The sequence below is a fragment of the Danio rerio genome, chromosome 18, assembly GCF_049306965.1.
Source record: "Danio rerio strain Tuebingen ecotype United States chromosome 18, GRCz12tu, whole genome shotgun sequence".
In the NCBI taxonomy this organism is placed as follows: domain Eukaryota; kingdom Metazoa; phylum Chordata; class Actinopteri; order Cypriniformes; family Danionidae; genus Danio; species Danio rerio.
In genome coordinates, this window is record NC_133193.1 from 6627421 (window position 1) to 6653111 (window position 25691).

Genomic DNA, 25691 nt, shown 5'->3' on the forward strand with positions numbered 1-25691 from the left:
CTATCCGGAGCTCTTTGTAAACAGTCGCTCTATCCGGCTTGCGCAGCTCTCGTTCCCGCCCACACTTGTCAGCGCTTCCAAGCCAACCAATCACAGAGCTTGCGCTACGAGTCGTAGTGTAGTTACATTTTTTGAGAGGTGCACATCAGCAACGCCGTCGGCCACAGCGAGGGCTATGCGTCCACGCATAGGCTGCACCATAGCATACACGTGCGCTTGACACAGAAGTATAAATCAGCCTTTACTGTGGACCTAACCTGATCAGAAGCAGGATTTATTCTCTAAACTCTGAGTTTCTGTCTGTTTCCTGCCCTGTTTTTAAATGTCACACATTACATTACTTATTTTATTATACTTAAATATTTAAATATTTTAATTTAAAATGACGCAATAACATGAGCAGCTATGTTTTCCAACGCTGTCTCCGTTTCACTGATGCAGTGGTGTTGCCTTTTTAAATATGTGGTCATATTTGCTATAACTTTGCATGAGCACATCAAGTTCAGCTGGAGAAAGAAATGCTGATCTCTTTTTTCAGATGTTGCCATGGTGACTCGTAATATCTGCGCTCCATTGATAATGCCTTTTTATAGTTGCGGTGCATGCTTAACTCTGTGTTAGTCTACTCAAAGTTGAACTCAGATTAGCTGTTCTGAAACCGAAAACTCTTGAGTTTTTAATCTTTCGGTAAGTCAACTCAGAGTTCAAGTTTAAACTCTGAGTTGGTTGACCCTCCTTACTGAAACAGGCCCTATATGATGTTGTTATTTTTGTTATTATTATTATTGCTAAGAATATCAAATTGGCCAATCAGAACAGTACAATTTCTTACAATACATTTCATTTTTTTTACATAGAAAAAAATTGTCCCCATAATACAAATTGAGCAAAAAAATGTCTGCTTTTTAAAAATTATTTACTTAGTTTAGTTTCCCAGGGTTGGGGTCATTTGCTTTTTATTTAATAATATTGTTTTTACAGACGAATATTAAAAAAAAAATTGGTTAACAAAGCAAAACAAAAACAATGATATGAATAAAAAAAAAAAAGTATGAAGAAAACTTGTTTTTACGTACCTATGCAGCATATGGCATCATGATAATCATGAGATCTGCCCGCAAAATGTATATAATGTGTATAATGTTCATAGTTCATAGTACATCCATCTGTAAATATCACCATAGTTTTCTATAACTGCACTTTATAATTATTCCTGTATCCTGCACTTGCTGCTATTGCACTGCTGGTTAGACCTAAACTGCATTTCGTTGCATTGTACTTGTACATGTGTAATGACAATAAAGTTGAATCTAATCTAATCTAAAAAAAATGCTCAGATAAATACAAAAGCAAAAAATGTATATAATAAACAATAAAGCAAAATAAAAAATAAATATAAAACATCAATTGTGTAAACACACAATATCAAAACATATAAAACCAAAACAAACACCAAAGAATTGTACATAATGAAATGCATTTCTAAAATACTACATAGAAATATGCCAAAACTAAATTAAAAGCTAAAAGCTTTTTTAATGTAATAAAAATAATAATTAAAATATTAAAATAAATAAAAATACTGTGACACTGGACATTTTTCATACCCCAGGCAAATTCTGACTGACACTTATCATTCATTCATTCATTCATTCATTTTCTTGTCAGCTTAGTCCCTTTATTAATTCTGGGTCACCACAGCGGAATGAACCGCCAACTTATCCAGCAAGTTTTTACGCAGCGGATGCCCTTCCAGCCGCAACCCATCTCTGGGAAACATCCACACACACACACACTCATACACTACGGACAATTTAGTCTACCCAATACACCTGTACCACATGTCTTTGGACTGGCACCTGGAGGAAACCCACGCGAAGACAGGGAAAACATGCAAACTCCACACAGAAACGCCAACTGAGCCGAGGTTCGAACCAGCAACCCAGCGACCTTCTTGCTGTGAGGCGACAGCACTACCTACTGCGCCACTGCCTCGCCACTGACACTTTTCAGTCAAATATAAATAAAAGCTAATAAATACTTTTTCCACAATGTTGCCTCTTGTACATGTCTTCTGAGAATTATTAAATACTGGCATTATTAAACCCAGCATGCTTGTTTGTGTACATCGGTGGAGTTGAACAGGAGTTCATTATGCTGTAGAATATGCATTGTTTCCTTTGGAGGATGGCAACATGCATTTCAGCATCACGGGGAGGAAGTGAACACACAAACACAGCCAGCTTTGATAAAACAAGAGCAGATACTAATGAAGCTTTTATCATTCCCTGACTCTTTTTTCAGCGCCCCAGTGCATTTGTTTCAGATCGGCTTTGATGAGCGCCAGCGTTCCAAACCGAACCACAGACAGACAGACAGAAATCCAGACTTTCATTTACATAAACGCAAACTGTTTGGTGTCTTTCTGCAACACCAGGACTGAGATAAAAGCGAGCTGTTTTGATTTTCTCTTTGATGAGTCTTGGACAGAGACAAGCACATTATGTTAAGATGCCAAATAGCAGACGGAGGCTCTTTAAACACCCCCTGCTGGTCATATCTTGCAGAAAATGAGGGCGACGAAAATGGTGGGCCACAGGGCAGAGGACGAGCGCAGGACATGGGCAGAATGGTAGATGAGAGACACTTATGCCTGCAAGGAGCATTGAAACTGAACAGGGTGTCCGAGAAATCACTGCAACAAATGTCCTAATTTAGCTACTAAATGTACCACTGATGCAGCGGTAATATTACCAATACAGAATCATTAGAAATGTGTTCCCTAAGATACATTTCTTGCAAGTTTTGTTTTCACAAATCCACTAGAGGGCACCATGTATATTTTAGACAATCTTAAATACATTACTGGGGCACGTTTACTCATATGTGCCATTTGTCGAAAATCCACCAGAGGCCGCTGTGGACATTTAGTTATATTTGATTTATTTATTAGTATTTTGTTTTGGTTTATTTATTTATTTATTGGTTGTTTGAAGTCTACCAGAGATGATATGAAGTGGGGTTATAACATTACATATATTAATATTAATATTACTGCTTACAGAAGAAAATTCAATAAACAGTTGTTAACAAAACAAAAACGTTTGGCAGATGAGATGCTTACGTCTGCGAGGAGCATTGAAACTGAACTAGGTGTCCAAGAAATCTCTGCAACAAATATCCTAAGCGTACTACTAATGAAGCAATAGACTACAGCGAATAGTCCGGACTGCTGAACGTATCACTGGCACTACCCTTCCTACAGTGCAAGAACTGTCCTCTTCCAGAGTGAGTTAGGCTCGCAAAATCACTCTGGACGTCTCGCACCCAGCACACTACATGTTCGTACGGTTACCGTCCAGTACCGCTTCAGAGCACCAAGCACAAAAACACCCAGACACAAGAAAAGTTTCTTTCCTCAGGCCATCTACCTCATGAACAGTTAAATATCCACCAACTGTGCAATAAACATGTGCATATTCTCTCATACGCACTTGTACAAAGCACCTTATGTCAACATACAATGCAATACTTTCTACATGCGCATTTGTACACAGCACCTTATAACCCGTGTATTTATAACAAATCTGTACATACAATTCAGCATCCAGATTTCTTGACTAACTGCATCTCTGTTTAATGTTTATCATCTTTTTTTTTTCATATTCATTTTGCGTTGTCACTTATCACTTTATGTACACTAGAAGCTTCTGTAGCCAAAACAAATTCCTTGTGTGTGTGAAGCACACTTGGCAATAAAAACAAATTTTGATTCTGATAACATTTCCAACACCTTGGAGTAAATGGAAATATGTGCCCTGGACTACGTCTCTTGGTGTTTTTGTTTTCACAAATCCACTAGAGGGTGCCGCGTACTGTACACATCTGTAATATGTTAATGGGGCACATTTTTTATATGTGCCATTTCTCGTAAATCCACCAGAGGCCACTGTTCACATTTATTTATATTATGTTTTGGTTTTTATATATGGTAGGTTTATAACATTACATAATATTAATATTACTGTTTACGCAAAAAAAAAATTTAAAAAACAAAACAAAAACGTTTGGCAGATAAGATACATGCTATTGCTCGTAAATCCACCAGATTTTGTTTTATTTATAGTTTGTTTTGGCTTATTTATTTATTTATTATGGTTTTTGAAGTCTACGAGGGGTAGTTCTATAAACCGTTGTTAACAAAACAAAACCGTTTGGCTGATAAGAGACACTTATGTCTGTCAGGAGCATCGAAACTGAGCATTGAAACTGAACTGGGCGTCCAAAACATTTTTGCAACAAATGTCCTAATTTAGCTATTAAATGTACTACTACTGTAGCTGTAACATTTCCAATCCAGGCTCATTGGAAATATGTGCCCAGAACTACATTTTTGAAAATCATCAAATATGTACTCTGGATAACGTCTTCTGGCTGTTTTGATTTCACAATTCCACCAGAGGTCGCTGTGTACATTTATTTATATTTTGTTTGGATTTTTTTTATGGTTTCTTGAAGTCTACCAGGGGTGACGAAGTGGCATTATAACATTACATAATATTAATATTACTGGTTTAAGAAGAAAATTCTAAAACAAAACAAAACCATTTTTCTAACAAGATACGTGCTATTTCTCATAAAACCATCAGAGGCCGCTGTGCACATTTTTTTAACATTTTGTTTTATTTATTTATCTATCTTTTGTTTTGGCTTATGCATTTATTGTGGTTGTTTGAAGTCTCAATATTTTGGCTGAAAGGAGACGCTTAAGTCTGGGAGGAGCATCGACATTGAACCGGGTGTCCAAGAAATCTCTGCAACAAATTAGCTACTAAATGTACTACTAATATAGCGGTAAAATTGACAACGCAGGCTCACTGGAAATATGTGCCCAGGGCTACATTGTTGAGAGCAAAAAAAAATATGTACCCTGGACTACGTCTTCTTGCAGTTTTTGTTTTCCACTAGAGGGCTCTGTGTACAATTTTGACAAATGGCACGTATGAGTTTTCACCTATATTGCATGACAGAAAACAGACAATATTGAGCAATGTTAACTTTCACCAAATAGTGTGCTCTACTACAAAAAGATCATATTTTTGGCCATATTTTTGGCCATTTTCTTCTTTGGGACAAAACTCTAAAATGCCATTTTGGATGATAATTTTCACCAGCCCAAAATTTGGTGCATCCATAGTCTAGATCAGGCAAAGAGCTTAGAATGACCAAGAGGCAACACTCAATAGAACGTTGCATTGCAACAGCAGCGCCCAGCAACAGCCCTGCATTCCGCCATTTTGGGAGTGAAAGTGATCGGCCGTCTATTGGATCTTGTTGCTGTTGTGATGGCAAGCAGCTGCTTTGTTTTTTATTTATTTATATACATTACATGTACATATACATACATATATGATATACAACCTGAAACACGACAATTCAACACTTGCTATCACAATCATCAGCACTTTTAATAGTTTATTTTACAGACTTATTATATGCTGTTGTTGTATTGGAATATTCATTCCAAAATAGCCTCCGCAGCATCTAGTGGCTGTTTCCCAAATCGTATCTCCTCTTGGTGATTCTATGCTCTTTGGATCAGCGGTGTCCAAACTCGGTCCTGGAGGGCCGATGTCCTGCATATTTTAGTTCAACCCCAATTAAACACACCCAAAGACTAAAGAGTACACAAGACATGTCACTCATATACTATTTAATAGCGAAAAGTGTAACTGTCAACATCGTAATTGAAGCACCGCCTACTAGTACAGGAGCCAATCAGTGATCGCTATATGGCGAATAAACCTCGCCTTCTAGTACAAGAGCCAATTAGCAATCGCTATAGAAAGACAATTCTTCGGGGGAGGGACTTGAGTTTCTGCAGATTTTGTGTGATGCGAATATTCAGAAATGAAACTAAATAGACAGTTGTTGTTTAATTTTATTGGTTATTCATTATATGAAATGTAATCGTAAGCTTGGCAAGTAGTTTTGGAGAATTTGATGTTTCCCCATTCAAACAGAATGCCCGAGCATACTGCCCGAGAGGTGTTTCAAAGATGGCTGCCGAGTGAAATGACTTGCCTTAAACGGACTTTGAAACACCTGAACCAGCGAATCAAGCTCTTTCTAGGTATACTAGAAACTTCCAGGCGGGTGTGTTGGCGAAAGTTGGAGCTAAACTATGCAGTGCACTGGCCCTAAAGGATCGAGTTTGGACACCCCTGGTCTAGATGAATATGTGAACATTATTAGTGGAAAGAGATAAAAAAAAATCCTACTTAATTACAGCAGTTAAAGGCACAGTATTGAATTTTCACCACTAGAGGGCAAATATTCACAACAAACAAAAGTGTAGTTTGATGACACCATGACGAGTGTGGAATCATGGGATATGATTCATAACATCCTATGTGAATAAATAATGTTTATGGATGAGCTAAAGTATTCAACACTTACTGTATCATGGTATCTTGTTTCTCAAATCACACAGAACAATTCCATTGTGAATGGGTCTGGTTTGATCACATCTGTTATCTAGGTATAGTGTCTTTTCATAATACTGTATCTTTACATTGCAGGGTCATCGCAACAAATTAGTAAAGAAACAAATGAAGAACCAGACACAATAAAGAAGAAAACGGTGTGTGTATGGAGGAGATTTGGGAGGTATTTGCCTCCAGGAAAAAGCAACACCTCATGTTTGTGAGTATGTTTGTGTGTATAAGTGTGTGTGTGTCAAGAACCACAGGCAAAAGACAAGCCCAAACAAACACTTTCACTCTCTGCTGCTCTGCTGTTCTTCTTCCTACAGCCCACTGAGTTAACAGTGTCTCCACAATAAAGGTGATTTAACCAACCAAAAAAACATCTTTGTTCATTCAGTATGAAAGCAAAATGAAAGATGAAGATGCTGTCAGACACCGACACAAAGAGAGCAAATGTTCAGAGAAACAAAGAAAGACAAACACACACAGCTCTGTTCAGATGATTTGTCGTCAAATTTCTTTTCATGAGTTGTGCTTTGCTTATGACGACAGCAACCAAACACAAAATAAATAATTTGTATAACAACAATAAAATAAGAAGTCAAAAAATTTCCTTTTATGTCCTTTGGCATATCTCACTTTCAACAAAGTATTGATTGCTTACATTTTTTATTTTATAACATGATTACTTATGATTACTGAAAGGGCAACTAGATGTAAAATAATAATATCTGATGTTCCTAGAGTGTGTATTTGAAGTTTTAGCTCAAAGTTCTCCACAAACAATGTTTTAAAACTGCCCCTTTTTCTGCTTTGATCCTAATTGGGGCTTAAAACTGTCGCTTTAAATGCAAATGAAATTGGAGCAAAAGAGGGTGGAGCTACAAATGCCTGTGTGTGAGCATAGTGGCAGACTCAAAAGCAAGACTAACGTCCTATGCTAACGAGGGAGAGACGGTCAGAAGTGGGCGGGGCTTTCCCCCTCTGATGACAAGAACAAAGTGAGAATGACAATCAAAGTGTTTCTGCAGACAGTTTTTATCAAGTCTGATTATAAAAAAGTTAATTATTACATTTTTATCATTAGAAGCTGATTATTTTCACACACTGCTGCCACACAACTGTGTTTAAACCCCTTATAAAAGTGATTTTTGCATTAAAGGTCCCCTTTAAAGTAAAAATCTGCACATTTTGGAAATTTTTATTTTTCAAGCTTGGAATTACCACTTTGTCAGAAATGTTTTATAAATAGCTAATTCTTCTGGTAAAAAAAAATACAACATACAAAAGTAAATACATGAATAAATGTATGAAAGAGATGAACTAATACAAACATCCATAGTATAAAAAGTAGAGAACTGTAAATGTAAACAATATAATGAATTTAAAATATATATAAAAATAATTTCACTTTTTCCAGATAATTTTTTGATCCTGCATTGTGACTTTTTATTAAAACAATCTAGTTTTTCCATTACAAATATTTTTAATTAAAATTTCAGGACCTCAAAACAGTTGTTTTGTCAAGTAAATGAACCACAGTATATGTGTATAGCTCCTTTTCAAGATGTAAGGCTTGTTCACACTGGGTACTTTTCGTTGCGTTTATCGTCAGCGTTTTTTGAGACGTTATTCAAATATTAATCAAACCCAAGCGATTTTCACTGACGTCAAGCAGAAGAGTATGCAAAATCCCTCCTTGACGTTACATGATTTTTTAAAAATGACACTTTTAAAGCTGTCGTTTTGCGCGTTGGTCTGCACGATCACATTGCTGCCCTTTATTTAATCAAAAGGCGTTAAACGTCTATCTTTATACAATAACTTGCCTAAATACCCTAACTTGCCTAATTATCCTAGTTCCGCCTTTAAATGTCACTTTAAGCTGAATACTAATATCTTGAAACTTTTCTAGTAAAATATTAAGGACTGTCATCATGACAAAGATAACATAAATCAGTTATTAGGAATTAGCTATTAAAATTAATATGTTTAAAAAAAAATCTTCTTTCTGTTAAGCAGAAATGGAGGAAATAAATATACAGGAGGGCTAATAATTCTGATTTCAACTATATAAATGACCTCTGACCTTCCTGCAGTGAAGCAAAGTGTCCGCCTCTCACCACCGCTGTCACTGAAATCTCTGCGCTGCCATGAGGACGGGTAAATTGGCTGATCTTCTGACCCAAACACAGCAGTCAACACATCACCGAGAAGCAGGAAACCCCAACAATGACCTTAGGAGAGAGGCAGAAGACCAGAGCATTGTCCATTACATGATCCTTCAGGGTTAAAGTCAAATATTCAATTAGTGTTCGCCTGGAATACGAATCCAGCACCCACAGGATAACCATAAAATTCTCTTGTTTCATTCATTCATTTTTCTTCAGCTTAGTCCCTTTATTCATCAGTGGTTGCCACAGCAAAATGAACCGACAACTTTTCCAGCATACGTTTTACACAGCGAATACCCTTCCAGCTGCTACCCAGTACTGAGAAACATCCATACACTTTTATTCACACACATTCACTACAGCCAGTTTACCTTATTCGATTCACCTATAGCGCATGTCTTTGGACTGGAAGGGAAACTGGAGCACCCAGAGGAAACCACGCCAACATGCAAACTCCACACAGAAATGCCAACTGGTCCAGCCAGGCCTTAAACCAGCGATCTTCTTGCTGTGGGGCCACAGTGCAAACCATTGAGCCACCGCGTCGCCCCTCTCCTGTTTCATTTTGATAAAATAATCTATTATCCTTTGAAAATTGTTTACACAAATCTGATGGAACTCTGATAATTAAATATTACATTGATTTGTTGATAATTGTTTGAGACCTTTTTACCGTTTAGAGTTATTATTGTTAAATAAAAAAATCAAATAATTTAATTAGAAAATGATCAAATTAAATATTGGTAGTTGAAACAAAAGCCAAAACTGGAATAAAATGAAATATTAAATATTTGCTACAATTTCTGTTAACTTGCAGAACTAAAACAACTAGAACCATTTATATTAAACCTAAAGAAAGCAACGACACATAAAACAACAAATAAAAGCCTAATAAAAATGACAAAAACTATTCAAAATTACTGAAATGTTTAATAAAACTAAAGTTAAGCATGATGAAAATGGGTGTAATGTACACTGTAAGAATGCTGAGTTCCACACAATTAATTCACGTTGTCCCAATACAAGTCGATTAAGTTGCCCTAATTGTTTTTATAAATTTAATTGGATTGAACATAAAACAATTAAGTTGTCCCAAAAGACCTTTAAAAATTATGTTGTTTCAACTCATTTTAAATAAGTAGTTTGAACAAGTAGCGAAGCAGTGGCGCAGTAGGTAGTGCTGTCGCCTCACAGCAAGAAGTTTGCTGGGTTGCTGGTTCGAGCCTCGGCTCAGTTGGCGTTTCTGTGTGGAGTTTGCATGTTCTCCCTGCGTTCGCGTGGGTTTTCTCCGGTTTCCCCCACAGTCTAAAGACATGCGGTACAGGCGAATTGAGTAGGCTAAGTTGTACGTAGTTTATGAGTGTGTGTGTGAATGTAGTGTGGATGTTTCCTAGAGATAGGTTACGGCTGGAAGGCCATCCGCTGCGTAAAAACTTGCTGGATAAGTTGGCGGTTCATTCCGCTGTAGCAACCCCGGATTAATAAAAGGACTAAGCCGACAAGAAAATGAATGAGTTTGAACAAGTAGAAAAAGTGAGCGTAGGTCATGTAAACTGACTATTTTTTTATACTTATTGGTGGCCAATTTGTCATAGATTTCGATAGGATTTTAGTATTAATGTAAAAACAGAAAGAGACTAAATTAATTATATTCTTTAACAACAGCATGAAGCTCTTTAAACAGTTTGCAAAACTAATAATTAAAGTTGAAACACTAAAAAGCAAAAAAAACACACGGAAGTAGGGCTGCACAATATATCATTTCAATGTAGATATCGCAATAAGTGCATGTGCAATAGTCACATTGTAAAGATATGCAATGTTGAGTTGACTTTGCAGTGTAATTTTTACATTTACATATACAAAACCATAATGCATGCATTGTTTATTTCCATTTTATCTTGGCTTTGTTGCATTTATCTATGCTTACAGTTTGCTTATTACAAGCTAGGCATGATTCACCTCTACAGAATCATCCATGTCAATCAAAATGAATACATTCGGAAACACTTCTATTTTGAAAATTGGTTTAAAAACAACTTTCTTTTAGTTGGAAATGAAAAGATTCCATGGGAGAAAGTATGGACTTAGCCTCATAAGTATCTGATTACAAATAATGGTATGTAATGTATTTTTTATTTAATGCCATGTCAGCAACCAAGGCTATCTTCATGGCAGGAATCTTTTAACAATAAATATACAATTTAAAAATCAACAAACAAAATAAAACATAAATTAAATAAGATTGTTTGTGTTAATACATGATAAAAATTCTTAAATCTTTTCTGGTTTCACTTTGTCAAAAACGTCCTTAAAAGAGTTTTTCATTTCCTAAAAAGTCCTTCTGGAATCAGTAAAAGCAGGACAGTCCAGTAAAATATGTTTTATAGTAAAAGGAGTTTTGCAGCACAAACACTGATTAGGGTTTTCACCTTGGAGCAAAAAACCATGTGTTATTCTCGTATGCCCAATACGACATCTGGTAAAAACTACTTGATCAAATCGATTCTTAAAATGTCTTAAAATTCTGTGTGAAACTTCAGGTTGGATTTCATGTAATTTATTGTTTTCTAATGCATCCCATTCCTTTTGCCACTTGTTTAAAATGTAAGCGTTGATAAAAGGTTTCATCTCTGGCGGAGGAATTTGGCATTTGTTCACTACTTGTTTCAAAGCATCTTAAGCAGCTGCATCAGCTCGCTCATTGCCTGAAAGTCCGACATGTCCAGGAACCCAGCAAAAAATGATGTGATAAAAATGATTTTGTTGTTGGTGAACTTTAGTTAAAATATTATCAATCAAAGGATGATCATTCGTTGAAGAGTCCATAACTTGGAGGCATGATTTAGAGTCTGTAAAAATGATAGATTTCTTTTGTTGGGCATTTTCTATATACTCCAATGCTAAAAGTAAAGAGCGGGCTTCAGCTGTGAATATGGAGCATTCTTTAAGCAGACTGATTCCATAATGTTGTTGACCAGTTATCTGATTACAAATAAAGTAAAAGTAACATTTAAATTAATTCACAAATGTTATCCTACTAAGGCCTGTCTTCAGAAATATAAGCCTGACATTGATTTAAACTGCTCATTCTGTCACTCTTCGGAGGAAGACTCTATTCATTTGTTCTGGCAGTGCTCCTTCACAGAGAGATTCTGGTCAGATTTGTTGATCTTTATTCAATCTTATATTATGAGTGACTTTTCCTTTTCTTTTAAAGTTATATTCTTTGGAATGTTTGATGACTCTAAAGAAAACATGGAAATATAGTTAATTTGTGATATCTATTAGCCAAGTTTCATATTCACAAACAGAAGTTTAGTGGCTCTAAACCTTTTTTTTTTTTTTTTTTTGATCTGTTCAAAATTGACCTAGACCAATATTTGGAAACTATCCAGCACTCTCTTCATCCCAACAAAAACTGTATCCTTACATTCTTCCTTTGTGTCTCTTTAAGGTTTAACTTTATTTCATAACTTTTTGTTTCATAACATTATAAAATTTTTTATGTTTCATAACATTAACTTTTATTTTTGTTACCCTGGCGTTTGTTTGTCTGTGTGTATTTCTGTACACTTTTTACATTTTTATTTGTGTTAGTCGTCTCTATGTATGCAATTGTATTTTATCTACCTCTTTAATAATAATAATAATAATAATAATAATAATAATAAAAACCATTCGGAAACACTTTTGGTGAAGTTTTTTTTCCCTCTCCGCTGTCGCCACTGGCTTGCATGGTTCAGGATATGAAAAGCTACTCATTGATGAATTTGCTCTTCAGTGTGTGGACTCTCAATAATGACTTCAAACCACACTGAACTGAGCTAAACTGAACTGAACTTAAACACTAAAAACTGAACTACCCTGATCCAGTTACTATGACCATTTATGTGAAGCTGCTTTGACACAATCTACATTGTAAAAGCGCTATACAAATAAAGCTGAATTGAATTGAATTGAACTTTAGGGACCAATTCTCACTATTAACTAGTTGCTAGCATGCATGCTATTGAAATATCGGCTGCTTATTGGTACTTATAACGAATATGTTCTGTATGATCTTATTCTACATCTCTAATCCAACTCAATACCTGAACTACCTTAATAACTTTTAATAAGGAGCAAATTAGGAGTTTATTGAAGCAAAAGTCAAAATAGTGTGCTAAAGAGTGAGAAATGAAACTTAAAATCAAGAATGACCAAAAATGATTTCAAAGTATAACAAACTATATCGCAAAATAGATTGTGGAAAAATAAAATACACTGTCAGATTTTTCCAATATTGTGCAGCCCTTCTAGAAAGCTAATTTTACAGTTCCCCTCCATTTGACCATTAACTGACAATCTCAATCAATATACAATCATGTGACCAATAAAAAAGTAACTATGAAAAAAAATTTTAAATAAAAATGTCCTATAATTAAAAGTACTCTGAGTCTGATTACATAATCAGTTGCTAATTAAAATATCAGCAATTTTTAAGCTTCATCGTTTGTGTCTCAGAAAAGCTGTGCTCAGTTTAAAACTATGAGAATTCCTCTGAATATCTGTGGGTAATGTGAGATTACCATTAATATTTCCCTCTGCTTAAACAGGCTTAAACCCCTATGGCGGATCTCCCTTTAATCTCACTTGTGCTTAGAATAAACAAGAGATATATTAAAGGAATCTCATTTGCCATAGCGTTTTATTTAAAAAGCTAACGTGGTGATTTAACACTCTAAATCATAATGTAAACATTTCCTCCAAAAGCAATGCATTAGAACTCACTCAACACATCACAAAAGGTTTCCAGTGTGTAAACAACAGCGGGATGAGAGTAATGCGCAGCTCCACACTGCCCCCTTCTGTATGAACACTGAACTGCATTAGAAAAGCAATGTAAGTTCGAGAAAGAGATCAACATCACGAAATCATTATGAAATCTGTTGAGTAGATTTCAGCGATATATTAGCTGCATTACTTGATCATTACACCCAATTACTCAAACTAGATCTAGATAAGACTAGAAATTCATTCAGTTTTCAACTAGGAACATTCAATAAGTGCTATAATTATGTTAAAAACAACAACCACCACAGTAGGCTAAATTAATAACAGACAGGAGAGAAGAAAACAGCGGGGAAAATAATACATGACAAAACAATTATTGGTTTAGCTAAATATTTTCCACAGGTTCCCCCGGTCGTTGCTTGAGGGCATACAGCTGCAGCCGGAAGTTAGCGACCCTTTTATTGATTAAATTACTTATTAAATTGTGTTTTATTAACCTCTACACAAACCCAAATCCTAAACCTTCCACTCACAGTCGCCTACTAATGTAAAAACCTTAATAATTGTAGTAAAGTCTCACAAAAAAATGTTCTATATTGATTAGCGCATATCAGTTATCAAGATTGATTCTGTTTATAAATATAGTTTAACAAAAACATCCATCCCAGATAGCAAAATATACTCGGGCCAGTTCCGGCTAGATTGTCGCCTGCCGGAGACTAACCCCTCGGCCCAACTTCGGCTGCCGGACTCGGGCCAGATGCCTGTGGACTCACTGCCCGATTCCGGCCCGAATCAAGCGGGCCAGATGCGGCGGCCGTAAGCGAGCCGACGCTGCGCATCCGCGCCGGAATCGGCGCGAGGGTAATGTGCGCTGCGGCCCGGAGCTGGCGCGACTCCGTATTTATACACCTTATAAAACCTTTTGGTATTACATTGGTACTTGATATATGGTATTACAACCATTTGAATTTATATAACAGCAAACACAGGCTATAATGTAAACACAAAGTGTAAGCACTGCGTTTAACCTTTGAATAAAGTGCAAACTGCATACATATTCTGTAACGAAAATAATCAAGACAAATGACAAAATAAATAAATGTTAAACGTTTATTGATTGCATGAAAAAAATAGTACTAAAATTTTATAAATAATTTTGTAGTGCACAAGAATATCAATATAAAAACAACAATAAAACACAATAAAGACACACAGAAAGATTTAAACAAAAAAATCTAAAAATTACACACAAACACAGATGTTTTTTAAAACAACCCTGTTTTCCCAATAGACTTGAATTAAAAATTTGTAAAAAAACAGCTACATTTTATATAAACCTAAATATAGAAACCAATTTAAGATATAGCAAGAAACATCTTAAAAATACCAATGACAATCCGTAAAATATCCAAGTCAAACTTGTAAAAAGTACTGCAGAATTCTGAAGAAACATCTTGAAACATTTTAATAAAACATTAAAATAATAATAAACAAACAAATATATATATATATATATATATATATATATATATATATATATATATATATATATATATATAAATAATTGCAGAACAAAATCAATTGCACAAACAGCAAGACATGAGTGAGATGATTATAAATTTCATATATATACACGTCTTGTGCAATTTTATATTTATAATTTTATTTGTATTACGTTTATTTAAAATGTATCAAGATGTTTCTTTACAATTTGGCGCACACACATACATACATACATACATTCCATACATATATACACACACACACATATATATATATACATATACATATATATATATATAAATGCAAATGAAAGAAACAAATTGTTCAAGTATCAGGGAACATCCTAATACACTTAAAATGTTGTTTAAAAATTAAAACAAAATAGTGATGTAGACATTTGACACATTAGCTTTCTCTTCTTTCTTCCTCCATCCCTGTCAGGGGCAAGTTGTAGCTACCTTGTAATGCATTTTTCCACTTCTTTATCAGTGGCGTGGTATGGACATTTGTCCTCACTCCATCTGTGATTAAAAGATAAACAGATAATTAGTAGTGAACAAGTACTAATGTAAAAAAAAAAAAAGAAAAAATTAGGAAAAAAGTAGGCTACCTACGAAGCAAAAAAAAAAACAATAAAAAAAATAAAAATAAACTTAAAACACTTTGAAATTAGCAAGAGCTTGAACTTACCAGTTTCTTCATTTGTTCAGGCTGCTCCTTTAGTTGATTTTCAAGCTTTTCCAAATCCAATTGGCCAAAGGAAGGTCAAATGTGTTTACATCTGGAATTTCATCACGTCTGTTTTGGTTTTGTGAGAATCAGGCCCAGCTGCTGCTTTATGACGTTGCATGATTTTAAAACTTCAGTCAGTCGTGCTAAAAAAGAAAAATAACAGACTAGTATAAATCAACCTGTAGCTTATTCTCATAAAACTTCTGTAAATACAACAGTGGGTTAGACACTGCTGATATTCTCTAGTTGATCTTTACTTTCTAGCTGCATTAAACCTTAACAAATTTAGTGATGTCTTACAAAAACATCACGAGATGCAATAAGTTCTGTCTTGATCTCAAACTGCACTAGAACAAAGACTGTAAATGTTCATAGGTGTACTGCAGGAGTGTCCAAACTTTTTGGGCCGAGGGCCAGATGCAAAAAAACAAACGTTGTCGCGGGCCAAATTTTACATACATCACACAGACATATATATATGTCTGATATGACATGATATATATATACATGATATATATATATGACATGATATATATATACAGTTGAAGTCAGAATTGTTAGCCCCCCTAAATTATTAGCCACCGTTTATTTTTTCCCCAATTTCTGTTTAACGGAGAGTTAAACATTTTTTCCACACATTTCTAAACATATTAGTTTTAGTAACTCATTTCTAATAACTGATTTATTTTATCTTTGCCATGATGACAGTAAATAATATTTGACTAGATATTTTTAAGACACTTCTATACAGCTTAAAGTGACATTTAAAGGCTTAACTAGGTTAATCAAGTTAACTAGTCAAGTTAAAGTAATTAGGCAAGTTATTTTATAACAATGGTTTGTTCTGAAGACTTAAGGGGCTAATAATTTTGACCTTAAAATGGTTCATAAAAAAAATTAAACCGCTTTTTATTCTAGCCGAAATAAAACATAAGTCTTTCTCCAAAAGAAAAAATATTATCAGACATACTGTAAAAATGTTCTTGCTCTGTTAAACATCATTTGGGAAATATTTAAAAAAGAAGAAATAAATCAATGAGGGGCTAATAATTCAGACTTCAACTGTGTGTAGATAGACAGACAGACAGATAGACAGATAGATAGATAGATAGATAGATAGATAGATAGATAGATAGATAGATAGATAGATCATAACAAGAACTGCTGCTTAATTGAATGCATGTAATAGCGACACCCGGTGGTTATTTATTGAATTACGTTCATTTTTGTTTAGCGGGCCAGATTCTATTGATATTTATAAAAAGCCTCGCGGGCCGCAGATGGCCCGCGGGCCGTAGTTTGGACACGCCTGGTGTACTGGAATGTACAGTATCTGTGCATCTTGATGGTGGTCTTAAGATTTCTGCCATAGTCATTGATGGTGATGTGACTTGTGGTGCTGCATTGATTTCTGAAATCTTCATACCTGCCTTTTATCCAGCCTCTTTGTTCCAAGTAATTTTTCTTCATCATGGTATAGATGTGTCTATACTGTCCCTTAATCAGATACATTTACAAAACAAAACATCACTTTAGTATAGTGCCAGGGCAAAACTCACAGGTTGTAATAGATCAATGACATAATGTTGACAGTATGTGTTTAAAATAATTGCAAACAAACCTGTTCTGTCTTTAGATGTATGACAGGCGATCATCATCCTCATCTGTCTACCAGTCAGAAATCACAGTTGCGTGTGGATGTTTGAGTCGAGCTTCCTCATATGCATCTATAATAAAACATCACATTGTTGTTAACCTCCCGTAAAGAAAAGTTCAAACCCTGAAATACTATCAAAGTTAATTAATGCATATAATACCTATAATGTAAATAATCAGTACACAGAAGGTTGCACAAGATTTATTCGGAGATTCATGCAGAGTGACAGCCTTATGAATCTGAGACATAGATTTGTAAGATGGCCAAGCACATGCATTATTCTGTACCCATGAAGATTAACCAACCAGTGTGAAAAATGTTTGATGATGATAGCCAATAACAATAAACCATTTCAGCTGTTTGTGAAGCAATTAGTAATGTAATGTCTGAAAAGCTCAATCTATGTTGAAAATGTATCAGCAGTTTACAGCTTATAATGGACTTTTAGCACACAACTATAACATGCCTATTCACGTTCAAAAGAGTGTGCCATTGACTTCTTTGGTCGTGATGTGCTGCAAAATGATCTCACTAACCTTTGTTAAACAAGAACAATGAGACTTAACCAACAAATATTGTTACCCATTCATTTAAATCAGAATTTATTACTGTCAATAACATAAAAAACATCAAAATCTGCTTTAAGACGTTCAGTTTTACATTAACTGACCATTACAGCTTGAACAAAAGATATAATTGATTCACATAGGCTAACACATATGAATTAAAGTGCATAGTAATATATTTCTCTCGGATAATTTAAAGAGAATAGTAAACAGTCGAGTTTCGATCATTTTCGTGACTAACTGCATAAACAAGATAAACAATAATATTTTATTAATCCAAAACGATTCGTTTTTATTTACACATAATCACAGAATTAATACTGTTGGAGAAGTATACGCCTGTACAATGATTTTTTCAACATCCACGGTACTTTATAATGTTAAATCAGGAAAAAAACACGTTTTGCCATGTTAGTTAATGGATTCGTCTACAGAAACTTTCTTTAACGCAAAGTTAGCATACACACAAATTCGTTTCATGTTTCTTTAAAATAATTAAAATAGTTTTCAGTTACTACACACGTTACAATCTAACATTGTGTAAAAGGAAAAGGAACTTTCAGACGTGTTTGTTACTGTTAGCGTTAGCATACATTAGCTCCAGTCGTGTTTCTTAAAGAAAGTTACATTTCGTATCAAACTGTTTTAAATTACTAAACGCTGTTACAACCAAACACCGTGGAAATGTTTTAAGCTCTAAATTCGCTAATTATACAGAACACAAGCAGTAAAAAGCTTACCTTTCTGACCGGACTCCACGTGAAATGTTTGAAAAACCAACCCTTTTCTTCTTGTGATCTTCGTGCCATGGTGGTTGACAACCAGCTTTTTGGAGCATTACCGCCACCGTCTGGATTGGAGTTTGGATCAGGAATTTAGTAACGCATGTGTTTATTATGAAACCAACTTCTGCTTTAAAAAAAAAACAGTCAGCACAGGAGCGTGCTATCTCAAAAATAAGCGAATTTTACATAGTTTTTCTCTAGATGACATGTATAATCTATTTATAAATAATATTGTTTTGTTTGCGTCTAAACATTGCGACCATCCACACTAAATATTCTTTTTTTTTTTTTTTTGCTATCGTACCATTAATATTTTCTCAAATTATCATTAAACGTGGAGCTAACAGATTACTAGATAAAATAAGAACTTAATCGGTTTCCATCAGCCGAGTCCTTGCCAGAAGCGGCCAGGATATGGTTGACCGGAATCGGGCCAGTGCTTTACAGCCGCATCACAACCGCATGTGCGCGAGCGAGCTGCGGGCCGCACTCGGCCCGGATAACACTCGCCGATGCCGAGTCGGAGCCGGAGGCGCCGAGGGGCAGCCGAGCTCGGGCCGATTACTGCCTGCTATCTGGGATATCAAAACTTCCTTTAACCTTAAGTGATTCCAAACCTTTATGAATGTCTTTTATTGTAAAGAATGTTAAAAACAGACTTTGACAACCATAGTAAGTCAATGCGCTTCCAACATTGCAATCCTTGAACAAAATGGAGGGTGTGTGAATTCTAACGGCATTTTCAATGTCGGATGAACTGTGCCTTTAAGACATGTTCAAATTAAGCGCTGATTGTGTTAAAAATAACAAACCTCACACATGAAATACTTTCGAGCACAGCACAAACCTTTCCTCTAACGTTTCATTTTCTCCTTTGGTTCAGAAGTTTTTCTCCTTTTCTCGTGTTTGACGCCTCTTCGATTCTCCGTCACCTCGACGGTCTCACTCTCTCTGTCAGCATCTCTCGCGTCTGTCATCTTCCTCTTTGTTTTTTTTCCCGCTCATTCTCGCTTTGCTTTTGAAGAAACTGAACAGATGCCTTTTTTAGTCTTCGTGAACTTTCTATAATTAAAACACAAATAGATAGTAAAAAGAAGTGGGCCATCCTCCCTCTCTCTCTCTCTCTTATATTTTATGGACTATTTTTTGATTGATTTAATTATTTGATGTTTTGAAGAATTCATTTGGTCAAGATTTATTTATTGAGTTTCATTTTTGGGATAAGCAAAATATCTATTACTGTTTACTTATTACTTATCTATTTACTAAAAGAGAAAACTGAACAGAATTAATCATCTCAGTCAAGGTTGTTAATCTGGCGACACAATGGTGCAGGTTAGCACAAAGAGAGTGTCTGTGTATGGATGTTTCCCAGTGATGGGTTGCAGCTGGAAAGGCATCCACTGCGTAAGTTGTCGGTTCATTCCGCTGTGGCAACCCCTAATTAATAAAGGGACTAAGCCGAAAAGAAAATGAATGAATGAATTGATAAGTTGGCGGTTTATTCTGCTGTGGCGACCCCTGATAAATAAAAGAACTAAGCCCAAGGAAAATGAATGAATAAAGATTGTTAATTGATTTTAAGTTTTACAAAAGTACATTGGAGAATATTTGGTGTGGTCTACTGAAGGTGTTTTATGTTCTGTTTTGGATGAGGACCTTCACTTTACACATTTTTTAAATCATATTTTTGTATTAAATACCGATAAGTGGAGTTGTTTAACCTGTAATAAAGTTTTTAAACTACACTGAAAAAAAAATATTCACTGGATTTACTAAACTCTTTTAAGGCAAGTGGTTACAAACAGGCAGTTCGTTCCGCTGTGGCGACCCCTGATTAATAAAGGCACTGAGCCAAAAAGAAAATAAATAAATGAAAAAAAAAATGATTCATTGGATTTACTAAACCGCTTTAAGGCAAGTGGTTGCAAACAGGCAGTTCATTCCGCTGTGGCAACCCCTGATTAATAAAGGCACTAAGCCAAAAAAACATGAATGAATGAATGAATGAAAAAGATGATTCATAGGATTTACTTAACTTTTTTAAGGCAAGTGGTTGCAAGCAGTTTTCATTCCGCTATGGCAACCACTGATTAAAAAAGGGATTAAGCCAAGAAGAAAATGAATGAATGAATGAATGAATAAGATGATTCATTGGATTTACAAAATTTTTTTAAGGCAAGTGGTTGCAAACAGGCAGATTCATTCCACTGTGGTGACCCCTGATAAACAAAGGGACTAAGCCGAAAAGAAAATGAATGAATGAATGAAAAAAATGATTCATTGGATTTACTCAACTTTTTTAAGGCTAGTGGTTGCAAGCAGGTGGTTCATTCTGCCGTAGCAACCCCTGATTAATACAGGGACTATGCCAAAAAGAAAATGAATAAATGAATGAATGAATGAATGAATGAATGAATGAATGAATGGAAAAATTTACTAAACTTTTTAATGCAAGTGGTTGCAAACAGGTGGTTCATTCTGCTGTGGCAACCCCAGATTAATAAAGGGACTAAGCTGAAAAGAAATTAATGAATGGTTGCAAGCAATTTCTATGGGCTAAATTTAAACAAACAGATTCAATTTAGTAATGTTTAAATTAATTAGTTAAATTCAGCCCATTCATTGTTTGTAATTGTTTATCCTTAAAACGTAAGAAGAAAAAAGTTTAAATAGTTAGTAAATCCAATGAATCAGTGCAGAAGAATAAAATAACACAGCTGAGGTGGAGAAGGAGGGAGCAGCAGGTGTGAGTAAATGGAGGAGACAAACAAACTCAGGTCTAACAGGTACAGATGAGAAAAAGCAAGGTGATTCTCAGCAATTTTGGCCAACCTTTAAACTGTTGTTTGAGCTGATGGGTTAAACAGACAGAAGAGGAGGAAAAGAGAATGGAGAAGTTATACAAAAGATAAAAACCATTAATGATGTGTTTTGGATGGGAAAATATGTTTTAGTAGTTGCAAATCAATTATTTTACTTCCTCAGAGAACATCTGCACAATTTTTTATTCTTTGTGCATTAAGAGGATAGTTTGGATGTTTGTGAATGTGTGTGTGTGTGGATGTTTCCCAGAGATGGGTTGCGGCTGAAAGGGCATCCGCTGCGTAAAAACGTGCTGGATAAGTTGGCGGTTCATTCCGCTGTGGCGACCCCAGATTAATAAAGGGACTAAGCCGATAAGAAAATGAATGAATGAATATATTTTAAATATTGAGTATTTAAAAAATCAAAATAAAATTTGTTAAATCTGAATAAATAATTATAATTAACACACCTAATAAGGAACTTTTTAAAATGTCAAATCAACAGATGGATTAATTTATATATTTATTTTTTGAAAGTTAATCAAGCAACACATTTTGTGCAGATTAGTATTTACACTTAAGATGTATAATTTTTTATAAATATATAAATATAACATAAAAAAAATTTAATTCATATATTCAATTTTCTTCGGCTTAGTCTCTCAGAGGTTGCCACAGTGGAATGAACCAGCAACTATTCCATGTTTTATATTCAATTCACCTATAGCGCATGTCTTTGGACTGTGGGGAAACCAGCCTGATCTCAGGAGAAAACGTAAGTATTTTACGTTTTGCCAGTTTAGTGTCTGATTCGTACAAATTCGTATCAGTTTAGTTGTACGAAATTGTACGATTTTAAAAAAGAGACGTGGCACCTAACCCCACCCCTAAACCCAACCGTCATTGGGGGATGAGCAAATCATACAAAATTGTACGAATTAGATTGTACGAAATCATACGAATAAGCCACTAAATCAAAAAGTTACGAGTTGCCATGAGATACTATCTACTATCAGGTAGACATCTCCTATCTCTCAAACTTTGATTTGTATTTTGTTTTTCATCAGTGTTATTGGCCCTGTGGACTGCTAAAGCTGGTATAGGTCAGTGTTTCTCAACCACGCTCCTGGAGGACCATCAACACTGCATATTTTGGATGTCTCCTTTGTCTGTCACACCCATTACAGCTCTGTCGGTGTCTGCTAATGAGCTGACAATCTAAATAGGTGTGTTTGGTTAAGGGGAAAATGTGCAGAGCTGATGGTCCTCAAGGGACTTGGTTGAGAAACACAGTGGTTATCAGTTAGGGGGTCCATCGGTTTTAGTCTTACCTCACTAGCAGATCTTTTAGGGTTACTTGAAGGTAAGAAGTATCCAAAACACACGCCAGGTAGCAAATAATTCTGGCCCAGATTTGGCATAAAGCTGGCACAGCGGGCATTCGACTGGCACTGGCATACAGCATGTGGGGCAAACATGGCCCAGGTTTGGCAGAGGTGGCACACTTGGGCCTGATATTAAGTGTAGTATTTGGACAAGATGTTAAAAATGTATATGTGGGCCATGTAAGTTCGGCCTATATTGACCAACTTTTAAAATACATTTAAAGGATTTTTTAATAAAGAAAAAATTCGACCAATCAGGTCACTTCGAGAATAAGCATGGCCATAACGCAAAATGCTTCATGGGTTTATCAAACTCATTTCAGCCTTGACACACCAACATATCTGGCCCAGTTCAGGCCCAAATATCGTTGTTAACTTGGCTGAGACTAGGCCCAGATATGGTCCATGTTGGCCCTTGTATGGAAGCCAGATCCGTAATTCACGGGGCATGTGGGCCAAGACAAAGCTTTTTATATGTTTTGCCTGTGTTTTAACATAAGTTTCAGCTAAAAACGAGACACTTATGTTTTGTCTGTTAGTTTGCACAGCAATATTTCTTTACTTCTTGTACGTTTGTTTACATGACAACATTTTCAGACAAAATTGGGACACTTTTTATACATTTTGCGTGGTCGTTTACACAACAACATAATTTTTGGGACTAAAAACACATACATTTAACAAAAAGTCAGCATTTTCCTGGACATGATTGAACATGTAAAATCAAAATCATGAACTGAATCAAACCGTTAATTCAGTGAATGGTTTCCCATATTTGTTGTACCTCATAGCCCCTCTGCTGGTGAAAGTAATCATGATTGCTTAAATATCCTATTTAAGAAAAAAAAATTTAATTACTGTATAATATAATATATATATATATATATATATATTGTAGCGAGCCATGTAATACCACGTCGCCCTGGGCACAAATCCACACCAGCTGGATCATTCATCAACCCCGGATCGCTCACAGCTGGACCTCATCAGCCAGGGAGAGATATAAGCCAGCCCCACACAGGAAGAGTTGAGCTTCATTACAGATGACTCCCTGCGCTAACGCTTGTCTCTCTCTGTCTCTCCCACAGCCGAGTCCAGCTCGTGACCGATCCAGCACTCTACATCTCACCAGCCTTCACCATCTCCCCGGAGCACTTGAGCACGCACCTTTAAGAAGAGCACCCTTTCACCACAATATCACTTGTAAATAAAGGCACCCTCCGGGGCATTGTTTGTAACATTATCTACGGTGTTTGTGTTTTCCCTCTGCCTCGCTACAACTGGTGGAGAATGCGGGCATTGCAGAGGGAAAAATTCAGAAGAAACACTCACCATTAAGTAGAAAATAACCGCTGAATTTTTCTCTGTGTTTGTTACAGACAGGCATCCGCTCTCTCTCTCTCCCACGCTTCCTCTTACTCGGCTGTCAACATCCCGTCGCCATGTCGGTAGAAGAGGTACTGCTCCACCTAGTGGAGATCTCCAGGAAACAGAATTCCATCTCTGAGCAGCTTACAGCCAGACAGGATCGACTGGAACAGCAGCTCCGCCAGGCGGCCAGACACCATCCGACTCCCGAAGTGAGTGCGCATCATCATCTCACTAAACTCAGCGACCTGGATGATATTGACGCTTATTTACATACCTTTGAGGTTATTGCCGAGAGAGAAGGCTGGCCAAAAGAAAACTGGGCGAGAATGTTGGCTCCGTTTCTCACAGGAGAAGCGCAACGAGCATATTTTTCACTAGAGACACCTAAAAATGAAGATTACAAAGCGTTAAAAAAGGAAATATTAGCCAGAATGGGGCTATCCACAATCAGCGCAGCCCAACAGTTTTCCCAGTGGTCTTACGACGAGAAACAACCAGTGAGAACCCAAGCAGCTCAACTTTCTCGCCTGGGAAGGCTATGGTTATTGGGAGGAGATCCCTCGGCGGTCCAGGTCGCTGAGAAGGTGATCATCGAGAAGATGATGCGTGCGTTACCCCGACGTTTGCGAACACTCACCAGCATGCGAAATCCTGAGTCACTGGCCACCCTGGTGGAGGCGATCGAGCTGGCTGAAGCTCACATCGCCCGAGATAATGGGGAGAGAGCGGCTCTGCCACCCCGGAGGGTAAGTGCACCTTGGCGACCGGTGGAGGGCACAGCGCGACCAGGCGGCAGACCAGCGGTCCCCAGCCCGATGGACGAGCCGATGCCCACCGAGCCGACGACGCACTCGACCCCGGCCTGGACAGCAGGGTGCGCGGTTCACCGCAATATCCCTCCCGAAGCTCCCACCCATAAAGTCCAGCTAGAGGGAAAAACACAAACGGCCACCTTAGACACAGGAAGCGCCATCACTCTGGTTCACCCGAAAACTTTAAAATACCATCATGAAAGCAAAGGGCGAATTCCGATCACGTGTGTGCATGGTGATACCCGCCACGTACCCGCCCGAAGAGTAACCATCGCGGCGAAACCAGGTAGCTGGCGAATCGAAGTCGGGGTTGTTCCAGACCTTCCTGTGTCCCTCTTACTGGGCAGAGACTGGCCGGGGTTCGACGAACTCCTAACTCACCACCACGCTCCATCGGCTCGTTCAAAGAAGAAGAACAAGCCACGGGCTCATCGGGACCGCAAACCAGCGCTGATGACCACCGAGAGCGACAGAGGGGGTGAGTCATCTATATCTGCTAACCTATACTTTGATCTGTTTCAACAGATAACCGCAGGAGGTGACTTTGGCAGAGCACAGAGGGAAGATGAAACGCTCAAACACTGTTGGCCACAAGTACGGATCATCGACGGAAATGAGCGACTTCCCAGCCC

The 25691-nt window shown here is 36.6% G+C and overlaps 2 long non-coding RNA genes across 52 annotated transcripts in view; both read right to left on the reverse strand.

The window, feature by feature from the left end:
- LOC103909111 (uncharacterized) overlaps positions 1–19793 on the reverse strand; it is a 90397-nt gene extending 70604 nt beyond the window's left edge. For 37 of the 50 annotated variants that reach the window (XR_012394203.1, XR_012394214.1, XR_012394244.1 and 34 more), the window contains exons 1-2: positions 19532–19746; positions 8578–8725 (exon numbers count right to left, since the gene is read on the reverse strand). This is a non-coding gene — a long non-coding RNA (uncharacterized lncRNA). Of the gene's footprint in view, positions 1–8577; positions 8726–9033; positions 9171–19531 lie in introns of all 50 variants that reach the window. The other 13 variants (XR_012394241.1, XR_012394245.1, XR_012394225.1 and 10 more) reach the window with 3 other exon arrangements.
- Positions 15270–18694, reverse strand: LOC137488250 (uncharacterized). Of its 2 annotated transcripts, none has more exons than XR_012394195.1 (5): positions 18640–18694; positions 17298–17403; positions 17107–17173; positions 15635–15819; positions 15270–15465 (listed from the first exon to the last, which is right to left on the reverse strand). It is a non-coding gene; the product is annotated as an uncharacterized lncRNA (long non-coding RNA). The 2 variants fall into 2 exon arrangements; XR_011007210.2 differs by having other exon boundaries at positions 17103–17173.
- Positions 19794–25691: the final 5898 nt, after the last annotated feature.